General features: G+C 58.8%; 1 long non-coding RNA gene across 1 annotated transcript; it reads left to right on the top strand.

Moving 5' to 3' along the window:
• The first annotated feature begins 14,450 nt into the window (after positions 1-14,450).
• LOC139595193 (uncharacterized) lies at positions 14,451-18,233 on the top strand. Its single transcript, XR_011680927.1, has 2 exons — positions 14,451-15,846; positions 16,783-18,233. It is a non-coding gene; the product is annotated as an uncharacterized lncRNA (long non-coding RNA).
• The last annotated feature ends 742 nt before the right edge of the window (positions 18,234-18,975 follow it).

Raw genomic sequence — 18,975 nt, 5'->3', positions numbered from 1 at the left:
CTGAGCTGGCCCTTTCTGGGGTGTATTTATGGAAGGCAGTCAGCCCACCAGCCCTAGGGGCCCAGGGATCCCTGTGATTATCCATCAGCCTCTGGGGTGGGTGTGGTTGAAGAGGCCTTTCCCTGAGCCACTCACCCGGAGTTTCCAATCCATCCAACATGTGAGGAGAATGCAACTGCAGCTCTGGCCTTTGGGCTGGTAATTAATAATCAGTGACAACGATGGTTGTGATTACTAGGGACAAGATCCAGCTCCTTGTCTCTCTACTGTGACCACCTAGAAGTTCCACCTTCCCGCATGCTGTGCAATCTTTGACTAGCAAATGAGATTAAACCTGTTCTGATTCTGTGGTCTTGCTTGTAACCTGTTTTCCCCCTGGGTATGTTTGGGAATCTTCTAACTACAAATCATTCTCTTAAGACACCACAAAGTTTGAAGTAAACAGTTATTTAGAGCTTAACATTTGCCAGACCCACACCAAAACCAATTCTCATTCATGAGCTGTTGAGTTGTAGTTGCTTCCTGCAGCTCATGGGTTAATGTTTTTTCCTATTTATGCCCAGTAACTCTTACATGTCTTTAACACAGCTTGATGTCAGCATGAAACCCACAGGTGAAGTGCTGTCAGTTTGTACATTTGCATGCATGGCCTTTTTTGTTTCAATCCAGTTCATACACCACGGAATCAGTGAGCTCCTGGGCAGGGTACAGCAGCACCTGGCCCTGCTCTGGGCAGCAGAGTGCCCAGGCTGTGCTGTGAGCCCTGTGCCAGGGGAGCTGCAGGGTGCCCAGGCTGTGCTGTGAGCCCTGTGCCAGTCCCAGGGGAGCTGCAGGGTGCCCAGGGTGTGCTGTGAGCCCTGTGCCAGTCCCAGGGGAGCTGCAGGGTGCCCAGGCTGTGCTGTGAGCCCAGTCCCAGTCCCAGGGGAGCTGCAGGGTGCCCAGGCTGTGCTGTGAGCCCTGTGCCAGTCCCAGGGGAGCTGCAGGGCTGCTCTGGTGTTGCCAGCCCCATGCCAGGGGAGCTGCAGGGTGCCCAGGCTGTGCTGGCAGCCCCATGCCAGGGGAGCTGCAGGGTGCCCAGGTGGCTGCCAGCCCCGTGCCAGGCTGCGGAGCATCCTCTGCTCTGTGCCCCCAGGGACACGCTGGGCTTTGGCTCCACAGCGAGGCCCCACAGCCAAACCCCGACCCTGGGCTGTGTGAGCCCCACCCAGGAGGGCACAGGAACCTTCCCTGGCCTTGCCCCCTCCTCCTCCTCTGGGTGAGGAAGGACCTGGGGCACTCCTGGGGGTGTCTGAGCCCGGCTGCACGGGCACAGCAATTTCAAGTACTCTGAAGGCACAGGACTTATTACTTGGCATGTGGCTGTGAGTTACTCTGTGTTCCAAGGGCGGATGTGAAAATGCTTATTTTTCTGGTGTGCTGTGATTTTAATATTGTTAAGTTCAATTTCTTTGTGAACACTACTGAAACCTGACTGCAACACCTGCAAGGACAGTGCTACCTTTTATTTACACTCAGGTTATGCAGCTGCTTTAATTAAAGAGTAAAAAAAAATCCTCTTATTTGTCCATAATTTTAATGAACAAAAATATATTTGGGTTTGAAGTTGCAACTATTTTTAGTGGCAGCAGAAGTGTGGCCCCAGCGTTGCTGGCTGCACCGAGCAGCTCGTGTTGGAGCCGCCCCAGTAGCATTATGAAACACTCCTCCTGCCTTTTGTGTTGGTAATTCATGCTTCCAGGAGATTCTTCCGGCAGTGGTATGTCTTTAAAAATAGGTAATAAAAGGCTTGCAGAATAGATGCAATTTAAAACCTTGAGAGGAAGCAGGCAGACCAAATGAGAATCGAAATAAGGGAATAAAGTGAATAAATGAGTGATGCTTAGCCTTCAAAGACAAAGGAGGCATGTGGAGATGGCTTTACACTGAGGGAAGGTACATAGAGATCAGATACTGGAAGAAAGCTGTTCCTTGTGAGGGTGGGCAGGCCCTGGCACGGGTGCCCAGAGCAGCTGCCCCTGGATCCCTGGCAGTGCCCAAGGCCAGGCTGGACACTGGGGCTGGGAGCCCCTGGGACAGTGAGAGGTGTCCCTGCCATGGCAGGGATGCCCTGCATGGGATTTAGGGTCTGTTCCAACCCAAACCATTCCATGGTTCTGTGCTGTTTGGGGTCAGCAGGTGGCACAAACAAGGGCCGCCCCTGTGCAGTTCCAGAGGCAGCAGGCTCACCTGCTGCCCCATTCCCACCCACCCCAAGCCCTCTCCCATTCCCAGACTGCTGGGGACACATCCTGAGGGGTTACCCCGACCATCACAGGCTGGGGGGGCTACCCAAACCTGTGGGGTTACCCCAACCATCACAGGCTGGGGGGGTTACCCAAACCTGTGGGGTTACTCAAAACCATCACAGGCTGGGGGGGCTACCCAAACCTGTGGGGTTACCCCAAACAATCACAGGATGGGGGGGTTACCCAAACCTGTGGGGTTACCCCAAACAATCACAGGCAGTGAGGTGGGAGCGCTGCCCAGCCCATGGAGCTGGAGGTGCTCAGGGTGAGGCAGGAGAGACCCAGGGCAGCTTGGAGGGGCTGTGAGCTGTGTCTGTGCCACCCACAGGAGCACCCAGGGCTGTGAGCTGTGTCTGTGGCACCCACAGGAGCACCCAGGGCTGTGAGCTGTGTCTGTGGCACCCACAGGAGCACCCAGGGCTCTGGGCTGTGTCTGTGGCACCCACAGGAGCACCCAGGGCTCTGTGGCAGCTGGCTGTGGGTGTCACCAGCTCCTGTGTGGGGACTGAGAGGACACTGAGTGCTGGCTGTGTTTGTGTCCCTGGGGCACGCAGCCCACTCAGTGCTCCCTGGGCATGGGGCTACCCCTCTGGGAGTGACCCATGGCCTGCCACAGCCACCAGCACCGTGTCCTGCAGCCCCAGGGCAAGCTGGATATCCCAAAGGAGAACCAGGCAGAGGCTCCCACCAGGAAACCCATTCCCAGGGCCCTGAGTGGCTGCTGCCTGCCCGTGGGAGCATCCCTGCATCCCTGAGTGATCATCAGAAAATCTGCTCATTTAGAGTGCTGGAAACACCACTCACCCTTCCTGGCATTCCCCCACAGCCAGGGAACAGCAGAGCTGTTTGTGTTAATAATTCATAGGAGACTTCTCCCTTTGCTTTATGGCTCCTCCACGCAGCAGCACCAGGATCTGCCCCACACCCTCCTCGCTGAGCTGGGGCCATGGCCTGGGTCAGACTGAGACCTTCAACCCCTGCTGCTCCCAGGGACCTTCCCCTGCAGGCTGAGAGCCCCTCTTGGCTCGATTCTTAACCAAAACCAGCCCTAACTTTAACACAGAGGCTGCTATAACCCTGGCACAGGTTCCTCAGGGGGCTGTGGCTGCCCCTGCCCTGGAAGTGCCCACGGCCAGGCTGGCTCCTGGCAGGTGCCAGGCTGTGCCCCATGCTGTGCTGGCATTCAGGCATGGACTGACAGAGATTTCCCTGTGGGAGCCAGGCTGCTTGGTCACAAATGCACTTCCTTCCACTGTGAATAATGGCCTTTTGTGGGGAACTGCTTTTTCTCCAAGGCAGTGACTGAGAAGTGACCCAGCCGTGGAGCCGGGGCTGGCCCAGCACTGGGACAGTGTCAGGGGCTGGGGCCAGGCAGAGGCGTGGAGGGGCTGAGCAGGGGCACCCAGCCTTGCTATCACCCAAACAGACCCCAGGGACTGGCAGAGGAGGGCAAGGGATGCTCCTGCACACAGCCAAGCATCCCAAATGCACATGCCAGGGGCTCGGGGCACAGCCCTGAGACCCACAGATGAGGATTTGCTCACTTGGCCTCTCTGCGACCCAGCTGGGAGAAGCTCTTGGGGATTATAACACAGTTTTAATACCAAATATTATGTTATTGCTAATTTCAGAATTAAAGAGTACTTTTAAGACTCCACAGAAGTTAAATTCTTACCAGATTATTGAGTTTTAGTATCCTCAGTAACAACACCAGAGTAGTTCAGTCATGCATTGAGATAATAAAGCTTTGCATTGTAGGGGGAGAATCGTTTGTTTGTTTGGTATTACTGGCCCATCGCTACCCCCATCCCCACTGTGGGCTCAGCACAGGGCCCCAGGACCCAGATGGGTGCAGCAGGATGGGTTTCCCCTCTCCCTGCTCTCCCTGGCTGCAGCTGGGCCAGTCCAGGAGGACAAATGGCCTCGCAGGGGTTTGTGGCAGCTTCCAGCGCAGGGACAGCAGCCAGGCCAGAGGGAAGCAGGTCCCGGGTGCTGCCCGAGCTGCCTTGGCACTGCAGCTCTCCTCCTCCTCCTCAGCAATGTGTCAGGACACGTTTGGCACAAGTAAAAAGTTGTTGTTTAACATTCTTGTGTATTTGTGAGCGGTGGCAGTGATGCTTCCTGTAAAACAGAGCTGCGAGCGTGGCAAAGCTGTTTGATGTTACAGCCTTATTTAAACAGCATTTAGATAGTAAAAGCAGTCATTCCCCTCGTCCCCACATACCAGCTACCCATTAAAATTCCTTCTCATGCTCCTGCACAAAGACTAATTTTGGCAGAAGGCTAACTTGCCCTAGATTTTTAAAAGACTACTTGTTTTAAAACAAAGTCCTTTGGGGAAGGGAGGGAGCTGGGAGATTTGCTTCCTCCCCCTGCCCTCCCAGTCTCATCACCTTGACTGGCCCCCATCCCATCACCCCTGGTCACCCCATCCCATCACCCCCCCTCGGTCACCTCCTGGCCCCGGGGGGTGCAGTACCCTCCTCATCCTCCTCCTCCTGCTGCTCTTCCTCCTCCTCTCCCGTGGAGGGGCTCCTGGCCCCTCGGAGGGTGATGGAGGGGAGCTTTGAGCACAGAGCACGGAGCAGGAGGAGCCAAGGGAAGATTGAAAATCTGTCATTCACCTTGACATTGACACACTAAAAATAAAGTTAAACACTTTTAAAAACAAATTATGCCAATATTCAGATATTACTTGAGGGACTTGACTCAGAATAAAACTCTGGGTTTTCAAGCCATCTCTCACTACCATTAGAACAGCTTTTCACCAAGATATTCCTTTGTTCCTGTGTTGTTTCCTCTCCTTCAGACTCTGGGCAAAGTGTCACTCGATTGAGACAACTGAGAACAGCAGAACATCAGAGAAACCTGCCCCACAGGTGTCCTGTAGAACGCAGAGCGAGCAGGTCCAGAGAGACCCACAGAGGCAAATCCACAGGCAGAGCCTCGCGGGGAGCAGATGGAGGAGCTGACTTGTCTCTTTGGCTGTGATTCAAGGAAAATGTTTTCTACCCTTCCCTTGCTGCATGGGGATAAATCTGCAAAGGAAAACATTTCTCGGTGCAGCGTGCTGGCAGGGCTGGTGCCGCACCACCAGCGGATCCAGCCCTGCCACAGCCCTGGGGCACGCTCCTCGCTGAGTGCTCTGACAGCTGCTCTGGCTCCGGGGCCACCAGCAGGCTGCTCAAGCCGAGAGAGGTTAAATACCAGTGAGTCCCAGTGAGTCCCGGTGAGTCCCGGTGAGTCCCAGTCCCCAGGGAATGCTGCATAAGCAGCTGCCCTTGGTGCATGCACAAGAGGAAGCAGAGCTGAAATTTTGGCTGGATTTAGCAGCTCTCTGTGGCTTGCCAGGCCGTGGTGACATCAGGGAATGGCTCCACAGAGGGATGCTGCCTTTAGAACCCCGTGGGGCTCCTGGGTGCCCTGCCCACAGCAGGGATGGAGCTGGGCAGTGACAGCACCTCCGTCTCTGCTGCCAGCTGCAATTCACCCCCTGTCCCACAGCGGGCTCAGCCGGGGACAAGGGGCAGGGCAGGGCTGGGGCTTGGGCTGGGGCTGGGGCTGGGCTGGGGCAGGGGCAGGGCTAGGGCAGGGCTGGGTTGGGGCTGTGCCCACGCCACCACGGCTGCTGCCACCGCCTCAGAGGCTCCAGAACAGCCCCCAGCCCGTGCCACCAGCTCTGGCCACCGGCTCTGCTCATTAAATCTCTCCTGTAAGTGATACTGGGAGGGATGACTCAGCCCTAAGTATAGCTACCTGCACCCAGAATAGAGCCAGGCCCTGCGGCGCTTGGTGTGGGTCAGCAGGAGCGTCTCCTAAAGCACTGAGAGCTGGGGCTGTGACACTGGTGGCACCACGGGTGGCCCTGCCTTTTCACCTGCTTTACCCTCAGCCCAGGACAGGATTCCTTAGAAAACCCTCTGACACGAATCCCCTCTATTGAATGTACAGAAACACAAATTTCAGTTGTTCCATTTCTTGATCAAGTCACGCTGACCAGAGCTCATGAACAGGATCAACTTACACCACATCTAAAAATACACCATCAGCTACACACAGATGGATCTAAGGGATGTGTGTGTGTAACTGCGTGCACATGTCCCTGAAGCTCCAAGACACACAAACTCCTGATACTTTGCTGTAAAAGGTGGCAGGCAGAAAACACTATGCCCTGGCAGTGCACAAATGGGGCCTTTGTCCCTTGCCATGAAGCCCCTGTACCCACAAGGCTCAGGAGCAGATCCAGAAGCATCAGTGAGTTCACACTGGTGGGAAAGCTCCAGAAGGAAAGAGGAGCCAGAGCCACTCTGCCCATTGCCCTGGTCAGCGTCCGGCACCAAGAGTTGAGGGGTTGCATCCTGGGCTTTGCTCTGCCTCTTTGGCCGAGTTGTTTAAAATAGAAAACAGAAGAATTTGCCTCTCAGATAAGATAAACTGCAGTTAACTCATGACAGGATGTGCCCTGCAAACCTCAGGAGCAATCTGCACGTGGTGAAACACAGCCCCAGCACCGGTCCTGCCTGCTGCACACCAAGCCAGGCTCACACGGCGCTGTGGCTGATCCCAGCACCGCCCCTGAGCACAGACTGAGCATCTGCAGCTGCACAGGGGACAGGGCACGAGCAGAGCTGCCCAGAGGAGCCTTTCTGGGCATGGAGGTTCCCAGGTGGATTTTGGAGCAGGGTGCTCCCAGCAGCAGCCCCAGCTCCCCTCTTCCCACAGCCCAGGTGAGAGGCTGGCTGCAGCTCTGCATTCCCTGGGGCTGGGCAGGGTGTGTGCCCCAGCACCACCACGGGAACAGGGACACCCAGCCTGGGGCTCCTCCAGAGGCTCCTGCTCCTCTTTCCCGGTACCACCGTAAGGGTAGAAACATCCACATGGAGTCAGTGCAAATGAGTCATATTTCAGTGCCATCTAATTGTTAGATGCTGTACATGATATTTGTCAGCTCGTGCTGTGAACAGTTCCTTTACATAACCCCCGAGAGCTGTGTCAGACTCCAGTGCTTTACAAGGCCTCTGCTTTGAATGGATTAAAGTGTGGTGCTCATTTCCATCAACTCCAGACCTGCAGGGCTGCCCACATGCTGTATCCAGTTGAAGGAGGTGCCTTTTTGGGCAGGTGGCAGTGACACCTCTGAGAGGCCATGAGGCTCTGGCACTGCCATTTTCCTCTGCAGGACGCCCTGAGCCTGGCTGGGCACTCCCTGCCTCCCCCAAGGGTCACCAAAGCCACACAAGTGTTTCAATCCCTGTGCCCATTGTTGGATCTGAGCCTCGGTGCCCTTAGGGTCTGCTTCTCCCCCAGCTGCCCCTGGGCTCAGGGGATGGTGCCATGAGTGCAGGAGAGTGGCAAGGAGTGCTGGGGGTACCCCAAACCATGGGGGAAGTGTGGAGCAGCAAAGCACCGAGTCAGAAGCACTAACTCCATCAGCTCTCTGTGAAAGCCACTTAACTGGGATATAAACTTTCCCTGACACATCTAATACACCTCTCTTGGTGCCAAGTGACCATTAAAGGAACACGATCCAAAAACCACATTAGCCCATCCTGCCGTGGGGGTGCCAGGGATCCCAGCCCAGTCTGTGGGAGCTGCAGCTGCTCCAGCTCAGCTACAGGAGCTCCTGGTGGGCACAGCAGGTCCATCCTGGGCGAGCAGGGACTCTCCTCGTGACCACAGCCCCGGGATGATGCCACAAGGCCAGATGTGGGCAGGCAGCCCTGCTGTGGTCCCGAACCCCGGGCACCAGCACAGCCCCTGGCTCTGCTGTGCCCACAGCATGAGCAGTGATGATCCTGATGGCTCTTGCCACTGCGTGAGGTGACAGAAGCTGTGGACAAACCCCTGCACAGGCTCTGGAACGGGAGTGCAGGGAGCCCAGGGGAGCCCAGGGGAGCCCAGGGGAGCCCAGGAGCTCAGGGGAGCCCAGGGGAGCCCAGGGGCAGAGGGGAGCCCAGGGGAGCCCAGGAGCCCAGGGGAGCCCAGGGGAGCCCAGGGGAGCCCAGGGGAGCCCAGGAGCCCAGGGGAGCCCAGGGGAGCCCAGGGGAGTCCAGGGGAGCCCAGGGGAGCCCAGGGGAGCCCCGGGGAGCCCAGGGGAGCCCCGGGGAGCCCAGGAGCCCAGGGGAGCCCCGGGGAGCCCAGGGCAGCTGCCGGCTCGGCCCGGGGCGCTGGCAGAGCGCGGTCCGTGGCCGGTCCCGGTTGGCAGCCCCGGGCACTGCCTGCCGTGCCCTCCGCGGCTGCCGCTCCCCGGAGCCCGCAGCGCTGCCAGCCGGGGCCAGGAGCGGCCGAGGAGCGTTCCCAGGCCGCAGCCAAGGGGGAGCGGCTCTGCCCTTCCTGGATGCGCTCCCGGCCCCGGCAGCGATGCGTGAATCCCCTCTGCAGCGCTCCCGGTTCCCAGCTCCCATCCAAAGCCCTTCCCCAGCTCTGCTGCTCTCACTGCTCCAGGGCTGTGTTTAGCCGCTGCTCCCTCTCCGAACCGCCTGGCTTAAGGGATGTCAGGCTTCACAGGTGCTTCACAGGGCTGGCTGAACCCCTCTGGCGTGGTCACTCGTTCAGAAGGCCCAGCAGCGCTGGCAGGAGCTGGCACCACCTATGCCCATCCCTGCCCTCGATGGCACCCGCTGCTGCCGTTCGCCCGGGCGTGGAGCACAGGAAAAGCCGTGATTTTCCTTCCTGGGCTTGTCCTGGGAGCCAGAGCCCTGCGGGGCTGGAACCTGCCCTGGGCAGCCCGAGCGCAGCTGCCGCGTTCAGACACGGAGCAGGGACCGTGTGCGGGGACAGGCAGAGCTGAGTGAGACACTGGGGACAGAGAGCGTGTGCGGGGACAGGCACGGCTCCCTCTGCAGCTCCCTGTGGGACACTGGGGACAGGCACAGCTCCCTGTGGGACACTGGGGACAGGCACAGTTCCCTCCTCCCTGTGGGACACTGGGGACAGGCACAGCTCCCTGTGGGACACTGGGGACAGGCACAGCTCCCTGTGGGACACTGGGGACAGGCACGGCTCCCTGTGGGACACTGGGGACAGGCAGAGCTGAGTGAGACACTGGGGACAGAGAGCGTGTGCGGGGACGGGCACGGCTCCCTCTGCAGCTCCCTGTGGGACACTCGGGACAGGCACAGTTCCCTCCTCCCTGTGGGACACTGGGGACAGGCACAGCTCCCTGTGGGACACTCGGGACAGGCACAGCTCCCTCCCTCTGCAGCTCCCTGTGGGACACTGGGGACAGACACAGCTCCCTGTGGGACACTCGGGACAGGCACAGCTCCCTGTGGGACACTCGGGACAGACACAGCTCCCTGTGGGACACTGGGGACAGGCACGGCTCCCGTTGGGACACTGGGGACAGGCACAGCTCCCTGTGGGACACTCGGGACAGACACAGCTCCCTGTGGGACACTGGGGACAGGCACGGCTCCCTGTGGGACACTGGGGACAGACACAGCTCCCTGTGGGACACTGGGGACAGGCACAGTTCCCTCTGCTCCCTGTGGGACACTGGGGACAGGCACAGCTCCCTGTGGGACACTCGGGACAGGCACAGCTCCCTGTGGGACACTGGGGACAGACACAGCTCCCTGTGGGACACTGGGGACAGGCACAGTTCCCTCTGCTCCCTGTGGGACACTCGGGACAGACACAGCTCCCTGTGGGACACTCGGGACAGGCACGGCTCCCTGTGGGACACTCGGGACAGGCACAGCTCCCTGTGGGACACTCGGGACAGACACAGCTCCCTGTGGGACACTCGGGACAGGCACAGCTCCCTGTGGGACACTGGGGACAGACACAGCTCCCTGTGGGACACTGGGGACAGGCACGGCTCCCTGTGGGACACTGGGAACAGGCACAGCTCCCTCCCTCTGCAGCTCCCTGTGGGACACTCGGGACAGGCACAGCTCCCTGTGGGACACTGGGGACAGGCACAGCTCCCTCCCTGTGCAGCTCCCCGTGCTCCCTCTGCAGCCCCGGGCACGCCGCTCCTCCCGAGCCGCCCGGCATCCCGGCACACAGCAGGGACACACAGAGCAGCCAGAAACGCGGCAGGGGCTGCCCTGGCAAACACAAAACGCTGCTGTCCTATGGTCCCTGCCGTGGGCTCTGAGGCTCGTGTTGGAAAGGGTATAAATAGTGATAGAAGTGTGAGCCTCCTTTTCAAAGCCACTTAAAAGACTTTTTAAAAAAATTAACAGCCAAAACAGCAAACAAGCCCTAAAGGTATTTCTTTAGCAGGAACTTGAAAGAAGCAGAGCTGATGAGGTGCAATCCACTGTCTTTCCACCTGCTTAATCAGAAACAGGACGCTGCAGGAAATTATCATACTACTTCATTTCAGGAAAAAGCTTTTCAATAAAAAGATTAAACATGTCTCTAATGTGTGAAGATATGAGCAGGTTATAATTACTATTGACCTCACCTCATCAGCAGTATTTAATTGATGTCAAGGTCTTTATCTGCCTGTGCAAGTTAATCAGCATCCCTGGGCCTCCAAAGACTGCATTTATAACCTCCTAAGGAAGGAGGAACCTTGCTGTGTGTACTTCTCTTGTTTTTCTCTCCCTTCCCTTCCACATGTCCCTGAGCTGCTGCACCTCAGCTCTGCTGGGGCAGTCACTGCCTGAGGCTGGAAATCCACCTCTGGAACTGCTGCTCCTGCCCCTCATGCTCCCCAGACACCTGCAGCAGGATCCCTTTCCTGGAAATGTGATTTCACACTGTGGGAGAGGGCTGATCCCGGCTGGGCTGGCCTGAGCCCTGCTGCCCCAGCCCTGCACAGCGGCCAGGGCTGGCAGCAGCCCCGTGCTTTCCTGGAGATGCACATTTCCACCCATTCCCAGGGGTTATAAATACCCCAGGAGCCGGGAATGCACATGGAAGGGCTGGAGCAGCACGGGAGGGAGGGGGTGGGTGTGCTCCATTGCAATACCCATATTTATCTGCAGCTTTATTTGAGTAACAGGGAGGTTTTTTCCCCTGCTGGCCACCAAGGAGCTGCTGCAGTGCCCAGGCTGCAGCTGAAGGACAGGATCCATGCTGTGATCCTGCAGGCAGCTGGGAGCACACAGACGCTCCTGTCCAGGCTTTGGGGAGGAATAATTATGGGCAAGCTTCCCTTAAATTAAACAGATGAATTGTTTATACCAGAATCAAAGAGTCCAGGGCCAGGACACGTCCCCTCTTGCACTGATGTGCCTTTGCCATAAAACCTGTCCTGGAGCAGCCCCAGAGGCAGCAGTGAAACATTTCCCCCGGCTGTGAGCAAGGAGCTCAGCTCTGATGGACCCTCCAGCACTGGGGGGACACCCCAGGACATTGGATGCTACCTTGGGGTCCCCATGTCCATCCCAGGTGCATTGAGCCCCACCCAGGGAATGTCTGGCAGAGGCTGGGAAGGACAACCTGTCCCTCTGCATCTCCCTGCCCTCCCACTGCCGACACAGCTTCGGAGACAGCACCCTGGGGCAATCCCACAGGGAGGTCAGCATTCCAAGGTTTCCTGAAATTACAAAGCAACTTCTCCATGGTGTCTTTCACGGTGTTAAGCTGATTAGTACCATTTAAAAAGAAAAAAAAAAAAAAGTAGCTTAATTTTATATCTTAGCAAAGCTTCTTTGACAAATGCATTGAGGATAAGAATCCCTCTTCCCACGGGAGCTGAAACCATTAGGGGAGATTTGCTGCTAGAGCCAGTTCTCTACAACCACTGTGTGTTCTGCACTTGTTATTTATAAAAACTCAGGGAAAATATGTCAGAGCTGTAAGGAGCTGAAGCAAGGAGACGTCAAGGTAGTTCTGTGTCACCCTCATGGACACAAGCCCGCTGCCGCTTTAGGCAAGTCCCACTTAGCACAACTGAAGGGTTTGTGTCTCTCCTGCTCAGAAACCTCCTGGATTTTGCTGGTCTCCAGCTGGACTCCATGAGAAGCAGCAGCTCTGCCAGGCAAACTCGTGGGCTGGAATCAAGCCTGGGTGCTGGATTCCATATGCCACGAGCAGCCCCTGCACTGCCCAGGGCGGGCTGGGCTGGGCTGGGCATGGCGCTGGCAGCTCCCAGCCCTCGGCATCCTGACCTCTGCTCTCCTGGCACCCAGGCTGGCAGAGCCAGCACAGCAGGGCTGCCAGCTGGGGGCTGGCAGGGGCTGTGGGTGCCAGCTCCCGTGGCAGCAGAGGGAAGGAGCCTGGGGAGCCGGGGGCACACGGGCCAGGGGAAGGGGCTCGGGGAGAGGCGCCTGTGTGCAGGCACAGACCCTGCTCCACGCACGGCAGGATGAGCACCCCCAAACCGGGTGGGTGGAACCCTGAGGAAGGAGTCGTGATGTTTGGGAAGTGCAGATTAGAGCTGCAGCAACACACTCAGCAAACAGGCATCCCATGGGAAAGGAAATCCGCTGGGATGGAGCAGGGCAAATGTCACATTCTCCAAGAACCCAGCAGGGTGAGGGACAGGCTCTGGTACCATGGGCTGTTCACGTGTGTCAGTTACAAGGAGTCACACTAAAATCATGAGGTGTTCTATTTTTGGAAAGATGATGTATTGCTCCTCCTGATCTTAACAATTTCCTAATCCCACTGAAAGAGCGATGGTCTCATGATGTGGGCTCCTAAACAATGTCTCACAAACCAATTTACAAATACACGACAAAGCACGGTTTCGCGTGGAGGGTTTTACTCCTGTGGGAATGGTGATGCATCCCTTGGCTTCCAGTGCCTCAGGTACTGACAGTGCCTCAGTGCTGCCTCTGCCCACCACTCACAGATGCTTGGCAACAGCTGGGCTTGCTGTTTCTGATGGGCCCATGCCTCCAAAGCTGCTCTGTCTTGTGCAGGGAGGGAGTTGTGGGAACCACGGGTTATTTCTGCCACTTGCGCTCTCATTCCCCTCAGAATCTCAGGAGCAGCCCAGGAACTGTTGGGCAGCTCGAGGCAGCATCATCTCCTTCAAAGTGTCGGCAGAGAATGACGTCTGTCACTGTTCCATGGAGCTGGTCTCACCCTGACTCGGATTTTCGCTGTCTTTAGCACTGCACAGAGTGGGGTGTTCCCTTCCTCTGGCCTCTGCAGCCCAATGTCCCACGGGTATGATGGCACTGGGGACCTGGGTGAATGCCCCGGGTGAACCCCTCAGCCAAACACCTGGGAATGGGGTGGCTCAGGGAGGGGTGTGAAAGCCCCTGTGAAACATTCCAAACAGAGGCAATTGCTGCGAAACCTGCTCTAGAGATTCAGCCCCTTTATGGGGAGCACAGCCATGTGCAAAGCCTGTGAAGGAGCTCTGGCTGCCTCCCCTCCTGAGCAGCCCTCATGGAGCCTGCCAGGGCTGGCACTGCAGGGCTGCCCCAGGGCTGGCACTGCCCCAGGGCTCTGAGGGACAGGGCTGGTACTGCAGGGCTGCCCCAGGGCTCTGAGGGACAGGGCTGGCACTGCAGGGCTGCCCCAGGGATGGGGGGCTCTGAGGGACAGGGCTGGCACTGCAGGGCTGCCCCAGGGCTGGCACTGCACGGCTGCCCCAGGGCTCTGAGGGACAGGGCTGGCACTGCAGGGCTGCCCCAGGGCTGGCACTGCCCCAGGGCTCTGAGGGACAGGGCTGGCACTGCAGAGCTGCCCCAGGGCTCTGAGGGACAGGGCTGGCACTGCAGGGCTGTCCCAGGGCTGGCACTGCAGGGCTGCCCCAGGGCTGGCACTGCCCCAGGGCTCTGAGGGACAGGGCTGGCACTGCAGGGCTGCCCCAGGGATGGGGGGCTCTGAGGGACAGGGCTGGCACTGCAGGGCTGCCCCTGGGCTCTGAGGGACAGGGCTGGCACTGCAGGCTGTCCCAGGGCTGGCACTGCAGGGCTGTCCCAGGGACGGGGGGCTCTGAGGGATGGGCATGGCTGAGGCCAGTTTGTCCCTAGCACAGGCTGCCCATGTGCCAGGCTGCAGGGGAGCCAGGCCTGGCTCTGTGGGTGGCACACTGTCCGTGTTGGGCAGAGCAGGGCTCCAGCAGAGCCCGGTCAGAGCAGCACTGGGATGGGTGTCCAGTATAGAACGAGAAGAGGATGAATGAAAATCATAATTTAAATAGAAATAAAAATTACTGCCGATAATTTTGCTGCAAAGCAGCCTTTCTGTTGCTCTGCATTCCCCCGAAGGAGGGCCCGGAGCTGCCGGCATCTCCATGGTGACAGCGCAGCGCAGGCTCCGCGGGGCTCGGGGCACCGAGAGCCGGCCGGGACCCCAGAGGAGCCCCTGGGAGGATGGGGCTCCCTTCCCGAGGGCTGCCGTGCCCATCCCCGCCTCAGCGCCCGGCCAGGCTCGGTGCCACCCACATGTGCCAGGGCAGAGGTGGCTCTGGCCTTGGTGGCAGCACAGGGCCGTGGTGCTGGGTACCACACCGACACCGCCCTGCCCGGGGCTGACCGCGGCCGCGGCCCCTCCCGTGCACCCAGAGCCGTTCACGAGAGCTGCAGCCTCATCTATACCTATTTTTAAGTTGGTGATATTGTCTCTGCACCGGCTAAATATAAAAGTCTTGTACCGTGTGGTGAGTAACGTTTGGCCAAGAGCCACGGCGAGGCAGCAGCGGCCGGGCTCCGAGGGCTGCACACGTGGGTGGGGGGAGAAAAACCACCCGGCACCCAAAGCTCTGCTTGTCACATCCTGCACGGGCAGGAGAGAGCGAGGGCTGTGCCCCGGGCCCGCGGGGATGGGACCGGACAGCTCCGGAGGGATCCCCGAGGGGATGGGGCAGGACAGCTCCGGAGGGATCCCCGAAGGGATGGGGGGGACAGCTCCGGAGGGATCCCCGAGGGGATGGGGCAGGACAGCTCCGGAGGGATCCCCGAGGGGATGGGGGGGAACAGCTCCGGAGGGATCCCCGAGGGGATGGGACCGGACAGCTCCGGAGGGATCCCCGCGGGGATGGGGCAGGACAGCTCCGGAGGGATCCCCGAGGGGATGGGGCAGGACAGCTCCGGAGGGATCCCCGCGGTGCTCGGGGCGTGCAGGGAGCTCCAGGGCCGGGGGCTCTGCGGGATCCCGGGGGCTCTGCGGGATCCCGGGGGCTCTGCGGGACCCCGGGCACTGCCAGGCTGTTGGCCCAGCGCTGTGCTGGCAGCTGCCGTGTCCCCACGGCTCTGCTGCCCCTCACCGGCCCCGCTCCCAGTCCTTCCCAGTATCCCACCAAACGCCTTCCTTCCCGTCTCCGCTCCGTGCAGCCAGGACAGCCCGGGGGCTGCCGGCCCGTGGGGACGGGCCCCGTGGGGGTCTCTCCGGCTCAGGACAGCGGGCACGGTGCCCACGGCTGTGGATCCATGGCCGCAGCGGAGCAGCGTCCCTGGTGCCGCCCCCAGCCCGGCGGGGTCAGTGACTCCTGCAGGGATTCTGCATCCCAGGGCGGTAAAAACGCACAGAACGCTCTGCCCTGGTCGGCCTCCCGCCATTTACCGTCAAATCCTCAGCGGGAAGGAATTGAATGCTATCGGCTCCTAGGACTGGGAAAGAAGCCCCAGGTTTTGGAGTTCCTGGTTCCGTTTTTCAGGGACCCGGCTGCCCCTGCCCCGCTCCCCGGCCCCGGCAGCACCAGGTGGCGCCCGCGGCGTCCGCAGCTTCTTCGCGGCCGGGAGGAACCGGGGAGGCGGCGGGACGGGAACGGGAGGGACGGGAGCGGGATGGGAGCGGGATGGGAACGGGATGGGAGCGGGAGGGGAGCGGGATGGGAACGGGATGGGAACGGGATGGGAACGGGATGGGAGCGGGAACGGGATGGGAACGGGAGGGGAGCGGGGTGGGAGCGGGATGGGAACGGGATGGGAACGGGATGGGAGGGGAGCGGGACGGGAACGGGATGGGAGCGGGATGGGAACGGGTTGGGAGCGGGATGGGAGGGGAGCGGGACGGGAACGGGATGGGAACGGGATAGGAACGGGATGGGAGGGGAGCGGGACGGGAATGGGATGGGAGCGGGATGGGAGCAGGATGGGAGCGGGACGGGAGCGGAACACGGGGGATGTGCTGGGTGGGGAGGGGGAGGATGCTCCTGGGGCCCCACGCGCGGCGGGACGGGGACAGGGACAGCGGGGCAGGGACAGTGCAGCGGGTCCGGTCTGAGCCATCTGTCCCTGCCATCTCCGCCTGTGCTGCCTGAGCCCCCGCCCGGAGGGATCGGGAGAAAAGGAGGTTCCAGAGACACCTCTGAGCCCGTTCCGGTGCCTCTAGAACCCCCTCCAGGAGAGCTGCAGACGGACTGGGGACAAGGGATGGAGGGACAGGACCCAGGGAATGGCTCCCAGTGCCAGAGGGCAGGGATGGGTGGCAGACTGGGAATTGTTCCCTGGGAGGGTGGGAAGGCACAGGGTGCCCAGAGCAGCTGTGGCTGCCCCTGGATCCCTGGCAGTGCCCAAGGCCAGGCCAGGCAGGGCTTAGAGCAACCTGGGATAGTGGAAGGGGCTGGGACTGGGTGAGCTTTAAGGCCCCTTGCAACACAAACCAGTCTGGCATTCGGATATTCCTTGGATTTCAGTGCCTTGTCTGCCCCAGCACCTCGAGGATTTGTGGCTGGTTCAACCGTGCTGTCTCCCCTCCTCGCCCAGGATGTGATTCATCACATCTTGCACAAGATGGAGCAAGGCTGGCAGCCCTGCCCGCCAGGATGGGGCTGTTCAGGGCCTTATCTCTGCAATGAAGAGCACGGGGCACTGAGCTCTGCACCTTCCAACAAGGGCTGCTGCGTTTGTCACTTCTGCTGGGCCAGCCCAGCTGGGCTGCACTTCTGCTTGCTGTAAACTCCAAGTTTACACTCAAGGAATCCAAACCCAGAAGAGATCACTGAAGGTTTCCAGTCTGACCTTCTCCATCCCATGAACTGCAGCACTTCTGCAGTGCATCCCTGCCCTCCTGCAGGGAAGAACTCTCTGGTGTCACAAACCCAGCAGGGGCAGGAGGCTCCTTCCAGTGTTCAGGAAACTGCTCCGTGCTGGGTTATCTTGGCTGGTCAAATCTGTGCCACTCTGGAGCTCCAGCCTGCTGTCACTGTGTCCGAACTCACACCTGTCTGCCAGGCCAGGCAGACCTGGAGGCTCTCATGTTCTCCTTGCAGGTGTGAGCTGTAATCCAATTACTGTAATGATCTTTCTGTTAAACCCAGCAGGTTAAGCTCCTTAGTTTGGGGCGTTGAATGTTGTTTAAAACTGGACCCTCATTTTTGATTCCCTGACTACCAGTTCTGAGTGAGGAGCAGCAGCTTGTTTGTGGGGTCTTGTTCTTTTCATTTTTAAATATAACTGCATCTAAAACCCATTCCAGACTCAAATTAAAGGCAGAGATTTTATAACACAAACAAAAATACACTCACGGCATTGCTGTGCTAAAAATGTTGAGAGGCTGCATGTAGGCTGTTTGTGCTGCCCTGCCAGGGAGCAGCCAGCCTCACACTGAGGGTCCACCCCACAGCAACCAGGAGCTGGACATGATGGTCCTCGGGGTCCCCTGCAGCTCAGGATGCTCCACAATTCCCTGGATCGCCGGATCTAACACAGCTCTTTGTGCTCAGCAGCAGCACAGGGGAACGGAATCAATTAGTGCCACCATAGGTGGCTCTGGAACCTTTCTGCATTTGGAGGAAATAATCTGCATTTATTCCTTGCTTAAGACAGTAATGCTGCCTCTGGCTGGCTTTGCCAGTGATTATTTTTCCGCTTGGTTCTGTGCTAATGAACAAAGCTCTGGCTCCTCGGAGCAGGCAGAACCCAGCCCACCCATTTATCTCTCCTGCAGCAGCCAAATGGCATTTGCTGTCTCGAGCAGGAAATGAGCAATTAAAAGGCAACAGGAGGTTATTTTTTTATTTCCCTCTCTCCCCTCCAGAATAATAAACATCTCCAAGTGAATGTGCCGTGTGCGCCGATTACTGGGACAATTTGATGTGAGGCAAATTGTTCTTAAATAGGATGGCAATAAATGTGTCTGTTACAATTTGGAAAATCCCATCAGTTTTTCAAAATAATTGGCTTTATATCTCTTACAGAGCACAGGGTAAGCAAAAACCTTTCAAACTAATCAATAAGAAGCAAAATAAATTAATTTTCCCAGACTGCCTCAACATGAAGGGCCACAGCAGTGCAAATGCATGCAGTGTGTGGTTCAGGCTGAAGCTAACACGGTTACTGCAGTGCTCCCCACATTCACTCCAGCTGTTCAAAGCTCCTGTCAAAAGCTTAGCTGAAAAGACTGAACTTCTCTGCCTTGGAAAGGGCAGTGGCACAATGGAGGCCAATGCAATAAAATGTCACGGTCTTGGCAGCACCTCTGCAGGGCAGGGGCTTGATCTGGGAAGCAAACTACAAGAAGAAAGGCAGAGCCCAAGTCTCAGCTCTGGGCAGGGTGTTATCTCCTGGCACACGCCAGGGCTGCTGGGGATCCCTGCTCCAGGGGCTGCTCCTGCTCCTTCTCCTGCTGCTGCTGCTGCTGCTGCTGCTCCTGCTCCTGCTGCTGCTGCTGCCTTCAGTGCGGGCTCTGTGCCCAGGGAGGGTCCTGGCCCTGCTGCCACAGGGCACCCTGGGCAGGGGGACTCTGAGGCGCATCCAGGACAGGGCCACCCTGAGGGGCATCCAGGGCAGGGACATCCCACAGGGCATACAGGGCAGGGGGACTCTGAGGGGCATCCAGGACAGGGCCACCCTGAGGGGCATCCAGGGCAGGACATCCCACAGGGCAC

The sequence above is a fragment of the Agelaius tricolor genome, unplaced genomic scaffold (assembly GCF_023055355.1).
Source record: "Agelaius tricolor isolate 1412-34295 unplaced genomic scaffold, bAgeTri1.0.p SCAF_12, whole genome shotgun sequence".
NCBI classification, from domain to species: domain Eukaryota; kingdom Metazoa; phylum Chordata; class Aves; order Passeriformes; family Icteridae; genus Agelaius; species Agelaius tricolor.
The sequence above is the reverse complement of the archived record's forward strand: the minus strand, read 5'-3'. Positions and strand labels throughout refer to the sequence as shown.